The sequence below is a fragment of the Oryx dammah genome, unplaced genomic scaffold (assembly GCF_014754425.2).
Source record: "Oryx dammah isolate SB20612 unplaced genomic scaffold, SCBI_Odam_1.1 HiC_scaffold_15, whole genome shotgun sequence".
In the NCBI taxonomy this organism is placed as follows: Eukaryota; Metazoa; Chordata; class Mammalia; order Artiodactyla; family Bovidae; genus Oryx; species Oryx dammah.
Window position 1 is genome coordinate 43,172,356 of NW_024070199.1, and position 12,158 is coordinate 43,184,513.

Consider the following 12,158-nt stretch of genomic DNA (forward strand, 5'->3'; position numbering starts at 1 on the left):
CCACTAAGCTTAGTACTCCTTTCTCATTTAAAATCCATCCTTTCCCCTAATCCCCAGCAGAGTCTTTCAATTTGCTCTGTAAATATTTATATAAAAATAAATTCTAGGGCAAAGTCAGGGCATCCTAAGCAGAGAATGCTGTAGAAGGTGCAACCTGAGCTAGAGTTCCCTAACACTCTCAACCACCAGACAGGGAAGCAGTCCAAACCCCAGGACCAATTCGAATTCCATTTCTCTGGGCCCCTCAGATTAGGGCTTCCCCACCAGCAGTCATGTAAACACTTAGCTCTGGGATGGACATTCCCAGCACTCACGCTCTCTCTGCATAGTGTGTGTGGCCATGCTCTTTTCGACCATTGGATTGCAGCCCACCAGGCTCCTCTGTCCATGGGTTTCTCCAGGCAAGAGTACTGGAGTGGGTTGCCATGCTCTCCTCTAGGGGATCGTCCCCTCCCAGGGATCGAACCCTCGTCTCTAACGGCTTCTGCATTGGCAGGCGGGTTCTTTACCACCAGCGCCTCCTGGGAAGCCCCTCCCTGCATAGACCTACCCCCCAAAATCCCTATATAACAGAAGTCCCCAATCTTTTGGGCACCAGGAACCAGTTTCATGGAAGACAGTTTTTTCATGGACTGGGGGTGGAGGGGATGGTTTGGGGATGATTCAAGCATTTATTGTACACTTTATTTCTATTATTATTACATCAGTTCCACCTCAGATCATCAGGTATTAGATCCTGAAAGTTGGGGACCCTGCCATATATAATGCCCCCCTTCTATTCTGTGACCCTTTTTTTCTTTTATCAGAAATCACAAACCTCCTAAAACCAGTCTCCAGGGGTATGGCCAATGAGCTGTTGTAAAAGAACTAATTTGGGGGAGCTCCCTGGTTGCCTAATGGTTAGGATTCTGGGCTTTCGCTGCCATGACCCAGGTTCAATCCCTGGTGGGAGTAAGTTCATGTAAGCTGTGTGGTGCGACCAAAAAAAAAAAAAAAACACTAATTTGGGATTCTTCACCTGGGCCTATGCTTGCCATTTCTCTTCAGACCCCACCACTCCCTGTTGGCTCCTTCCCAGCCTTGTCACACATTTTTATTACCTACTTGGTCCCTGAAGCTTCTGAGATTTTCAAACCCTGCTTTGTCTTTGTACTCCACGGAAAGCAGAAATGTAAAGAAGCAGACTGTGACCCCGTTTCCAAACTGTGTGTCCCCAGGACCCCTGGAAACTGCACAAAACCAAACATGTATTGTTTTGGCTTCTTTTTGGTAATCCACCTTGGTCCCCCTGATGGGACTGAGGCGTGGGATCCAGACCTCTCAGTGAGGTCTAGCTGTTAGAGCCGCTCCTATAACTTGGGGGAGAGAATATGAAGCTGGAGCCTCCCCTTCTCCCAGATAAAATGGCCCTCTGGCCAAATCCAATTCGAGACATACATGCTTTTCATCCCTGAGTTTCCAGGGATGCCTGCCATTGTACAGATAAGGAACCAAGGCACTGGTGTCCTTAGGCCACAGGTCCCCATAGGGCCACCATGTTGGGACTCCAAGGAGTTTATTTTATCCCCATAGTGAGTCATGCTTTCTGGTGTCCTTAAGCACAGCAGTTCTGAGGGCCTCTGAGTTTTGGTTTCCAAGCATTTGGGCTCTGGAGCCCCCTTGCCTTTTGGACAATATGCTGTGTTCCCTGCTACCATCTTTGGAGTCCTATAGTTTTCTGTTGCTTTAGATAGATCTCACCCTGGTTTCTTTTCTCTGCTTTATCATTCCTTGCTTGTGATCTGGGTCTCCGTACTTATTTCCTTAGTCAGCTTGGACCCCTAGCCTCATGCTCACCTACGTCTCTCTCTTTGCTGGAGAATCATCTACCTGATTGTTCTCCATGGATTCCTGGACTCTGGCAAGAGGACAGTACAGCAGCTAATCCAGATTACAGTTTCACCACCGCCTTATTCTTAGCCGCTGACCTGGAGGCCAGACCTGAGTAGCTTACATTGTTCATGCTACGAGAAAGCCAACTCTCGCCAGCTGCAAGCCTGGGGTCCTGCTAGGTTCTACGCCCAAGCACTGCTGGATGTGGACTCTGCTCAGCCTAGTGCCGATCCTCCAGGGCAGCTGCCCCCCTCCCCTTTCCTCCGTTTTGCTGGCATGTAAAGCTAGAAATCCAGTCCCTCCGGCTAGAGTCTGTCTTGTACCCTAATTCCTTCTCTAGCCACATCCTCCTCCTGATTAATTCTCTACCTCCCTCAGAGACAGTTGATCATTCCCTCCTCTGTGCTCCCACAGCACTTCAGGATGCTGCTATTATTACGCTTATCACATTGTATTACAGTTAGTTGTTTATGTGTCTCTCTGCCTGCTCCCCTTTTAACCCATTGAGGACAAGGGTTAGGTCTTACTCACGTTTGTATTTTCCTAGTATGATAGCTATCCAATAAAGAGATATTGAATGAATGGGCTAGCATTCCTCCCCACTCTCATCAAATGCATATCTTTTTTTTTAGATCTAGAGAAAAAACACAAGGAAAGAATGAAAATGGCATCAGAGAAGAGCCTCTCTCTGCTCCTCATCTCTAAAGTTCAGGATTATTCTCAAACTTGCATGAATAACAATTACTCAGAGGGCTGTTAAAACACAGACCAGTGGGCCCTGTTACCCAGAGCTTCTGATGCAAGAGATCCGGGGGTGGGGCCTGGTAATTTGCATTTCTAAACTGTTCCCAGGTGATACTAAATCTACTGGTCTGGAGACCACATTTTGAGGACCATTGCTGTCCAAAGATGAGGAGCAGTTAGAATTAGAAAAGCTACGAGAGCAGAGAAGACACAACGTTTTAGGGGTGAGTGTGACCTGAGGTTAGCTTCTGGGTCTGTTTAGGCTCTATCCCATGCTAAACTCAAATACAACTTCCCCTGAGAAACCCCAAGACCCACAAAGAGCCGGAAGCCTCAGGCAAGGAGAGAGGAAAATGAAGATGGAGTGGGTTTGAGATCTAATAAGACAAACAAAGCTGATGGCTGGACACAGGCGAATCAGAGGCCCAGAAGGAGGGCGATTTGGCTGGAGACGGGGCTGGGAGGCAGAGTTGAACCAATGACAGCAGGATGGATAACAGATGAGAAGGAGTGGGGACTTTGGCAAAGTAAAAATCTTTTGGGACTCAAAGTATGAATGGACGAGCAAAAGAAAGGAGAAAGAAATCACAAACTCAGGGCTGCTAGGTTAGCAAAAGGAAGATGCACACAGGGAGACAAGACAAGCAAGAGACAAAACCCCAGCCTATTCCCTCAAGGCTGTGTTCTTGATAAAGCACCGGAACTGTCCTCCAAGGAACTTAGGAATTGCTCTGGAGAGTGGGACTGGATTTTTGCTTCATCTTGTCCTTTAGAATCCTCCACTCAGGGCAGAATTATTCAGACTGCTTTTCACTCCTTGCTACGCCCCTCCCCCAAGTCTGTAACCCATGGGTTACATCAGTTTCTCTAAGCAACAAATGTAAGATTCCTATTAGCTTTTTCCTGCTTACTCCTTTGCTCTTCTGAATATGCCAAGCGGTTGCCCCGCACCTCAAGCTGAGACACAGATTTGGGACTCACTCTGCCCCCTCCACCCTCAAGGAAAACTGGTTTGTAGATACCCTGCCGGTGCCTGAACCGACTAGCGCTGGAATTGTAGCTACCCTCGGAGTGGAGGAGGGCCGCTGAGAAACAACCCATGGAGACAGCATGTAGCAGGTTAGGACCGGGGCAAGCCTGCAGCTCAGACAAGCATGCAATGCCATGGGGTTAATGGGCTGAAGTCGTTCCGAGACAGAAAAGATGGCAAAGGCCCGATTGTGGCGCTGGCGTTGGAACACCCCAGAAGGAGGCCTTGCCCGCTAGCTCTGCGCCCGCGGACACCAAGCCGGCCGCACACATCTCGGCCACCGGGACACCTTTCGCTGCCTCTTCCCCGCCACCCGCAGGGGTTTCATTCTCCCTTCTTCCTCTGGCAGCGTTCCGCTCACCACGGCCAACCGTGTCCCCTTCTCTCACACACTGTGGGGGAGCATAAAGGAGAGCGTGGAGCCAGCTACCAAAGAGGCGAGGGGAAGCCCACCCGGCTCCCCAGGGAGCCCCCGGCCGGCTCGCGAGAGGGAGTCGGGCGCTCGCAGCCTCGCGGCAGGGACCGCCGAGCGCGCCCGCAGCGCCTGGACCGGCGCCGGCCGGCCCGCCTCCGCGACGCGAACAGCTGGCGCTGTCACACACGCGCAGAGCCCGGCGACCCGCTCCCCTAACGCGTTTGTCAGCCCCAACTCTTCCAGAGTCTTCTCTGGGCTCCGGAAAGGCCCGCGTCCCGCACGCCTCGATCCCCACCGGCCGCACGCCGGTACCTGGGTGGCTGGCGCTTGACTCTCCATCCTGTCCCCGGGACCCAGAGGGTGCGAGCACCCGCGGCCGCATCCTCCCGTCCCCGCTCCCCCGACCCGTGCCGACCCCGACCCCGACCCCGCCGCCCGCGCGCGTCTGCACAAAGCGCACCGCCCAGCCGGCCGGGACAAAGCGCGCCCGGGCGCCGGCACCTACCTCGGTGCGGAGCGCTGGCCCGACAGGCGGGAGCGCGGCAGGCGGAGGCGCACCGGCAGTCGCCGCGCCCGCAGCCCGGCCGCGTGGGGCGGTTGCGGGAGGCGGCCGGGCGCACGGCAGGCGGCGGACGGGCGCTGTCACGGGGCGCGAGCCGTACGGGGGGCGCGCGGGGCCGGCGGCGGTGGGGCGCGTGGAGGTGCGCGGGCGCGAGCGACGGGACTGCGGCGCCGCGGAAGGAGGACAATAGCCTCCCCCTGCCGTAGGCCGCCGGCTCCCGCGGGAGGCCGGGGACCATCTGGAGCCCGCGGCCCCGCGGGGCTCGGGGCGGGGCACGAGTCACCCCCTCCCTGCCCGGCGCCATGGCAACCACGGCCCCTCTCGGGTCTCTGCTCAGCTCCCCGGCCCGGGGTCGCTGACCTTCCCCGGGGCGAACGCCGCGTCGTCCGCCGGCTCCCGACCCCCCACCGCCTACCCCGTGAGTGCCTCCAGAGCCCCGCCTTCCGTTCCTCGCCGGCCCTGGTCACCCTCGGGCCGTCTGGGTACCCCCCACCGCTTGCGAGGCTGTCTCCGCTGTTTGAGGACCCCACCTTTATCCCTGCTCCGCTTTTCGCACAAAATCTACATCCCCGGAACATGCGATCTTTCCTTTAACGACACTCACCGTCCAGAAGGTTTCCCAATATTCAGCCTCTTTTCCGTCCCGATTTTTTCCTCTTTGGGCACCTCCTGTCAGTCCATCTCCCTTTAAGCATTTCTTTCATCCATCCCTTCCCTTTCTGGTCCTCCTTCGGTCAGGGAGGCCGGCTCTCTTTCCCAAAGCATCTCCATGGTACCATGTGGTGGAGATTCGTCTCCTCGCAGATCAGATTCTCAGAACAGTCATCACTGCAGCTCCTCTCAGCTCCTTCTCAGCTCCTCTCATTTATCAACCAGAATTCCGGCCTACTCACTGTCTTAAAAGGGAATGGGGGTGGGGACGGACATGTCTAGGCCTGGCACAGCTGGGTTTCTCCTTGGTTTAGTAGCATCGGAGTGGTCTATGGTCTGAGGTCATTAACCAAGGTGAACTGCTATCTCCTTAAGAGAGAAAAGAATTATACCCAAATAGTAATGCCAGGTAGGTGCTAAAAGTGATTCTCTCCCCAACCGCCACCCCCTCCCCAGCTCTAAGAGGTAGGTATAGTTCTTTCTGACTTGAAATCTAAGCTCAGAGATAAACTAATAACAGTCAGTTGAACTTTGCACAGAGCAGTCTGGATATAACCATTCAATTTTATTGCCCCTGAACATGTGGGCCTGTCTCTACCTGGGATATGCCTGAAAGGGCCAAATAAAGGCAATGTGAAGAATGGGCTTTGCGTGAATTGTTGGTTTAAGGCTTTATTTATGGGTAATGGTATTTTAGGATTTTGCTCCTTTAGGTAAAGGTATACACAATGAAACAACTGTGTAAGTAATTGAAGTACTTTCCAGATAAGATTTTGGTAAAGTGAAATCATTTGTGTTAAACCCACTTGAAAACAATATCAAGGTTTTAAAAAAAAGTCCTGCTACTAATCCAAACTAGTTGTGTCATCTCACCTCCTTGGCCTCAGTCTTGCTAGACTATCAGATGGGTTGGGAGAGGGCTTAGTGTGTGAGTTGCACTAAAAAAAGAGCTTGAAGTTCTCTCCCAGCTCTGATAGTCAGATCCCATCAGTAAACTGGAATCATTATTCTACCACCAAACTGTAACTTGGCCTTCTGGGGTATACTTCGCCATTAGCTGTAATTTCAGGCTTTTATTATTATTATTTTTAATTTGACTGTGTCGGTCTTAGCTGTGGCTAAGTCATGTTCGACTCTTGGCGACCCCACAGACTGTACAGTCCATAGAATTCTCCAGGCCAGAATACTGGAGTGGGTAGCCTTCCCTTCTCCAGGGGATCTTCTCAACCCAGGGATCAAACCCAGGTCTCCCACATTGCAGGCAGATTCTTTACCAGCTGAACCACGAGGGGAAGCCCAAGAATACTGGAGTGGGTAGCCTATCCCTTCTCCAGCCAATCTTCCCCACCCAGGAATCGAACCAATAAGCAAGACAATAGTATCTTGTATATATAGTGATTTGGGTTTCCCAGATAGTGCTAGGGGTAAAAAAACTTGCCTGCTAATGTAGGCGACAGAATGAGATGCGGGCTTGATCCCTGGGTCGGGACAATCTCCTGGAGAAGGAAATGGCAACCAATAACTCCAGTATTCTTGCCTGGAGAATCCCATGGACAGAGAAGCATGTAGGGTTACAGACCATACAGTCACAGAGACTCAGAAATGAATGAAGCGACTTAGCACGCACTCGTATAGTGATTTCCCCTTTTCAACATTTCATCATTCTTTTAAAAGCCTTATAAGTGAACATTCTCATTCTCATTTTATTGATGAACAAACTGATGTTTAGACACCTAAGTGAATGCCAAGCACATAGAGTCAGTTCATGATAGAGACAACAAATCTTCTGATTCCATGTATGTCCTTTCCCTTCTGCTAGAGCAGGAATATAGAAGAGTGGTTTAAAAGCATCAGTTTGAGGGGACTTCCCTGGTGGTCCAGTGGTTAAGATTTCACTTTCCAATCCAGAGGGTACAGGTTTCATCCCTGGTGGGGCAGCTAAGATCCCACAGGCTTGCAGCCAAAAAAACCAAACCAAAGCATGAAACAGAAGCAGTGCTGTAACAAGTTCAATAAAGACTTTCTCTTTTTTTAAGTTTGGGATTAACAGATACAAAATATTATATGTAGAATGGGTAAACAACAAGGTCCTACTATATAACACAGAGAACTATATTTAATATCCTGTAATAAACCATAATGGAAAGGAAAATGAGAAAGAATATATATGTATAACTGAATCACTTTTCTGTACATCAGAACTTAACACAACATTGAAAATCAACTATAGGTCAATAAAATAGATATGTATTTTTAAAAAGCATCAGTTTTGGAGTCAGACTTCTGGGTTTAAAATCTACTTTGGCCACCTCTACCTTGAGCAAACTCCTTAACCTCCCTGGAATTCAGCTTCTTATCTTAAAACATATCATAATGTGGGGATCAAATGAGTTATTGCAGATGAAGTACTAGAACAGTGCTCCGTGCATAGTCAGCACTCAGTGCCAGCTATTATTTTACTGTATTGTCATTTTTACCATACTGTTTCCCAGTTTGGGAGGAAGCATGTTCAATAAAGAGAACACTGAGATTGCTGGTCTCAGCTCTGTTACTGAGTTGCTTTGGAAACTTGCTATTTTGCTCTGCAGTGCGTCAGTACAGTCAATGATGAAGAAAATGACTGCTTCCTTTTTACATGAGTGGTGAAAATGAATGGAATGATGTCTACCATATACGCTGAGCTTCTTGGAGAATCCAGATTTGCGACTTAATGTTACCAAGATTCCTGAAAGGTCTTGGTATGACTTCCTGCCACCAAACTTACAGACATGACTAAAGTCTCAGCTTTCGTTTCTGTGCCATCGAAAACGGCCCTCCTCTGTCTGAGACTGATGCTTCTGGCACCTGCCCTAAGTCCCATGCACGCAGCCCCATGACTCTCATTCCTTCTGGTGAGTTCCCTCTCTTCTGGCTCCTTCCCATCAACATTTAAACATGCTCAAGTATCTGCCAGCTTAAAAAAACAAATGAGAAATCTGGATCCTCCTCCATGTCTTGCCCTTAATCTTTACAATGACAGTCTTCTTGAGTCATCCGAACTCATTGGCTCCACTTCTTTGCCTCCTTTTCAATCAAACATTCATTAAAAACCAACCTGGTTTATATGCCAGGCACCGTGCTGGGATCTGGGGATCTAATAAAGAGTAGAATGAACACTATCTCTGTCCTCTTGGAGCTTACAGGCTGGCGGGGTTGACAGACATTAATAAAATAACCCTCAGATATATAATCACAAAGAACTGTAGAATGAATGAAAAGTTCAGGATACTCTGTGAGAATTTAAAGACTCATAGCCTGGTCAGGTAGTTGGGGGCGGTGGGGGTTCAAGGGAGATGTCTCACAAATAATTTGAGCTGAAATCTGAAATATGAGAAATGTTAACCAGGCAGAGAATGGGGAATAATATTAGCAGTTACCAGTGTTAATTGGGGACTATATTTCTATTTCATTCATTTGGCCATGCCAAAGTGGTTTGCTTGTGGGATCTTAGTTCCCTGACCAGGTATCAAACCTGGGGCTCCGACAGTGAAAGGGTAGAGTCCTAACCACTGGACCGCCAGGGAGTTCCCTGTTTGTATTCTTTATGCATAACATTTCATTTAATTCTGTAACAAATCTGGATGTATATATTAACCCCAGTTTACAAAAGTGGAAATGGAAGCGTTGAGAGATGCAGTGCCTTGCCCAAGGTCTTGGCTACAGTGACACAGAGTGTGTGGACAGCAAGCCTGATGCTGCAGGCTGCGTGGTGCACGTGAGAAGTAGAAGTCCAGTGGAGGGAAGACAGAGGAAACGTGTGGTGGCATTGTGACTGGGAGAGAGGCAACGGTTAGACCACACAGGGCTTATGAGGTTATTGAAAGAATTTTGGTTTAGAATCCTGGCAGCTATTGAAGGATTTGAAACAAGGAAGTGAAGTGATCAACTTTGTATTTTTAAAAGATTACTCCAGCGGACTTTTCTGGTGATCCAGTAGCCAAGACTCTGCACTCCCAGTGCGGGGGGCCCAGGTTCAATCCCTGGTCCGGGCACTAGATCCCACATGCCCCATTAAAGATCAAAGATCCCGAGTGCTCCAACTAAGACATGGCAGCTTTAAATTATTATTTTTTTTGAAGATTATTCCAGCTGCTGTGTGGGGAACACGTTGGAGGGGGTATTCAATTTGATGTGAGAACCAGTTAGAAGCCTATCCCCATGGTTCTCTTGAGAGAGAAGATGGTAGCCTGAACTGGGCAATGGAGACAGAGGAACACACAGGGATAAAGGACTGACAAGATGTGGTGATGGGTTAGATCTAGGGGCAGTGGTGAGAAAAAAGGGTTTGCTATGGATGGACTGTGCAACTGGAGGAAGGGAGAGAGGTACCATTTGCTGAGATGAAGTTTGGGTGAAGAGCGTGCTGGTCTTGGAGATATTGAGTCATCAACTGTATCTTGGTGTGGAGCTCAAAGAGAAGGTCTAGACTGAAGACGTGCATTTGGAAGAAATTAGTGTAGGGACAGACAATAAGTGCAGGGGATAGATAAGCACTGGTGCAACTGATTTAATCTAATATAAACATAACTTCTGCTCCTCTAAAGCTGCTTTCAGCTGGGTTGTCAATAATCCTACTGTTAAATACAGTGTCAACTTCCAATTGCTATCTTACTATTTCTCTTGGCAGCACTGGATTCTAATTGTACCTGCTTCTTGAAGTGTTCTTCCTTTGGTTTAGGGTTGCCACCCTTTCCTGCTTTTCCTTCAACCCTTGTGGTCCCTCCTTTGTTTCTTTTGTGAGTTCCTTTCTGTTTGTCAGGTAATTTTGTTGTTATTGTTGGTGATGGTGTTTTGTTCTGGGCCCTTTCCTCATTCTTCCTGGGCCATTTTATCTACCACGCTGCAGCTAGCATGGTCTTTTTATTTTCTCCCCTTATTTATTTATTTTTGGCTCTGCTGGGTCTTCTTGGCTGCCCATGTGCTTTTCTCTAGTTGCAGAGAACAGGGGCTACTTTCTAGTTGTGATGTGCAAGCTTCTCATTGCAGTGGCTTCTCTTGCTGCTGAGCATGGGCTCTGGGGCCCAAGGGCTTCAGTAGTGGCAGCTCCCAGGATCTAGGGTACAGGCTTAATAGTTATGGTGTGGCGGTTTAGTTGCTCTGTGGCATGTGGGATCTTCCTGGACCAGGGATAGAACTCATGTCTCCTGCATTGGCAGGCAGATTCTTCACCACTGAGGTACCAGGGAAATCCCCTAGAGTATTGTTTTTTTTTTAACACAACAATCTGATAGATCACTTTGCTGAAAACCCTTCAATGGCCCCCCAACATCTTTGGGATAAAGCCTAAAGATCCTGCTGTTCTTCCCACACAAAGCCTTCCATGGGTTCCAAATCTGGGGCAGGGACCTTCTGGCATCACTGGACTGTCACTGATGTACTGGACTGTCGCTCCCCATAGCTTATGGTGGCATGCGGGATCTTAGTTCTCTGACCAGGGATTGAACCCACAACTTCTCTAGTGGAAGCATGGAGTCTTAACCACTGAAGTCCAGTTCATAGTTGTATCCCCAGCAGAGCAGACATGTAGATGTCTGTGCAATAAATTAGTGAATAACAGAAAAGACCTTGAGGGAGAAGGTGATTCCTTATAAACAGAAGCAACTAAGATGTTTTCATACCAAACAATGTGTTTTGAATTTCTTTTACCCCTGATCTATCTCCCATCACTTAAGCAACAGCAGGTGCTTTCTGGATACTGTCCTCTGCAGAAGAATGATACAGAAGATGAAAGTCTTGGTTTTTGACTCTTAATTAGATCTTTTCAAATCTGTTGCAGAGAAGATGTTTTTGAAAGCTGCAGTCTTTTAAAAACATTGTGAGAGCCAGATTCTTGACAGGGATTTCTTTCTTTCTTTTTTTTTTTTTTAGTTTTTTTTTCTTCCCCTTAAATCTCAAGAGACAGAACCCAGTGAACCTAAAGTTTGGAGTTTATGCCATCAACTGTCTAGTTGGAAAGCACACGTGAATTTTCCTTCCACACAGAAGATATAATCCTTTTTGAGCTTGGAGCAAAATTGAAACAGATTGGGAAAGGAGAGCAAGAGAGTTCAGATGCAACTGTGGGACTTCGTTTTCTGTTCCCACCACCAAACAATAGGGGATGGAAGAGGCTCATAATCCACTTCGTTACTGGAACTCTGAGAAGACACAGCCTTTCAAAGCACCCTGTGCTGGGGCTTCCCTGATGGCTCAGTGGTCAAGAATCTACCTGCCAATGCAAGAGACGTGGGCTTGATCCGTGATTGGGGAAGATCCCACATGCCTTGGGGCAACTAAGCCCGATTGCTGCAACGGTGGAGCCTGTGCTCTAGAGCCTAGGAGCCGCAACTCACTGAGCCCACGTGCTGCAATTACTCAAGCCCTTGCACCCTAGAGCCCGTGCTCTGCAGCAAGAGAAGCCACTGCAATGAGAAGCCCAAGCATCGCAACTAGAGAGTGGCTCCCGCTCGGTGCAACTAGAGAAAAGCCCTTCACAGCAACCAAGACCTAGCATGACCAAGAATAAATAAAATCGAAGTTCCCTGTGCTAACAAGAGCAGTTGCCACAGCAGAAGTGGCACCGTCACCTGGGTGGGCAAAGTAGGCCTGACTAAGCTTCATCTCCTCACCACCCTCAGCCTTCTCATCCCCTAAGCCCCACTCTTCCTGGCTCCTTGACCTTTGGAGGGACTTGGGAAAGTTCCTTGGTGCCTAGTCCCTGAGAGGAGTGTGGGAGCGAGCTGAGAACTGGGTGCTTTTGGGGACTGCTGTGGGGTGGGAGGTGGGGTGGTAAGGACCCCACGGTAGAGGTCTGAGGAGTCTGTGACCCAAGTCAGGGACCCACTGGGGGCTCAGTGTACCAGGAA

The 12,158-nt window shown here is 49.0% G+C and overlaps 1 protein-coding gene across 2 annotated transcripts in view; it reads right to left on the reverse strand.

Annotated features, from left to right (window-relative positions):
* The window catches only part of SPTBN2 (spectrin beta, non-erythrocytic 2), a 40,536-nt gene extending 35,034 nt beyond the window's left edge, over positions 1 to 5,502 (reverse strand). The window contains exon 1 of one of the 2 annotated variants that reach the window (XM_040256408.1): positions 5,228 to 5,502. The gene's annotated coding sequence lies outside the window, so the exon portion shown is untranslated. Of the gene's footprint in view, positions 1 to 4,566; positions 4,599 to 5,227 lie in introns of those variants that run through there. The other variant, XM_040256409.1, reaches the window with a different exon arrangement.
* Between the last annotated feature and the right edge of the window lie 6,656 nt (positions 5,503 to 12,158).